Here is a 1,110-nt window from a genome sequence, read left to right on the forward strand (position 1 = left end):
CTGTGTAGAAGTAATTCCTCAGACGATTTCTTCAATGTTCTCTACCACAATGTTCGCGCTTATTCCCAGACCCGGAGGTCTGGGTTATGCGGAGGCATTTGCCTGTGTGAACGGTGACATTCCGGAACTAATTTTCGGCAAACTTAGTTGTTTGCAGCAATGTATTTCAATTTTTTTTTCATTCTTTCTTGAAACTGTTACAGCATGATGCAAAATTACACTATAATAGGTTATATAATAAAAATAAAAACTATCTCAGATCTCACACGCTAAAAATATAGCGACATCAATTCTAGCTTCCGGTGGCTTGAAAGCATTGAAGGTGTAAGGGAAGTAACTCGCTTCAACGCCATGCGATAGGGCACACAACGGTTCTTTCCCTTGGCCCATTAGCTTAGTTGGTCAGAGCATACATATCTCTGGTTAGAGCGCCGTGCTGATAACGCGGAGGTCGTGGGTTCGACCCCCATGTGGGCCACGCAATATTTTTGATCGCAACGCAGTTTTTTTTGTCTTTCCGATATAAGTTTTAGGTGTTCTTACTACATGTACAAACTATATTTTACTGTTTCTCAAACCCACTGTCTTTAACATTTGTTTACAGTTTCACTGACTTGCCAATAACTTGCTGCTGATGATATCTGAATCATGTTGCTGATGATATCTGAATCATGTTCAATTAACATTAACAATGTATGATTATGCCAATTATGTTTTTCACTAATGCACCAAAACTCCATTTTCGAGACTTCTTTTTACAATCCAAGCAGTTGCTATTTTCCTAACTCAAACATTTCTCGATCAATCCAAACTATTTTTAAGCTGTGTAACATAACACATTTTCTTTCCCATCTTTTATTTTTGTATCTCGTCATTTGTTGTTGACAAATAAATATAATTATTTCATAACTCAAACATTTCATGGTCAATCCAAACTATTTTTAAGCTGTGAGTGTGACATAAAACAATGTACATATCGTCGTCGCCATGGCAAAATTGCGCTAATGTCAAGTGAAATGTTGTTTACCTTTACTGTACCAATTGACACTAACGCAATTTTCCCATGTTGACGACAATATTTTATTTAAAATTGATTTCAGGATTTTGTTA

General features: G+C 36.5%; 1 non-coding gene across 1 annotated transcript; it reads left to right on the forward strand.

The window, feature by feature from the left end:
- The first annotated feature begins 383 nt into the window (after positions 1–383).
- Trnai-gau (transfer RNA isoleucine (anticodon GAU)) lies at positions 384–478 on the forward strand. The gene has a single exon. It is a non-coding gene; the product is annotated as a tRNA-Ile (tRNA).
- Positions 479–1,110: the final 632 nt, after the last annotated feature.

Source organism: Littorina saxatilis, unplaced genomic scaffold, assembly GCF_037325665.1.
Source record: "Littorina saxatilis isolate snail1 unplaced genomic scaffold, US_GU_Lsax_2.0 scaffold_2881, whole genome shotgun sequence".
NCBI lineage: Eukaryota > Metazoa > Mollusca > Gastropoda > Littorinimorpha > Littorinidae > Littorina > Littorina saxatilis.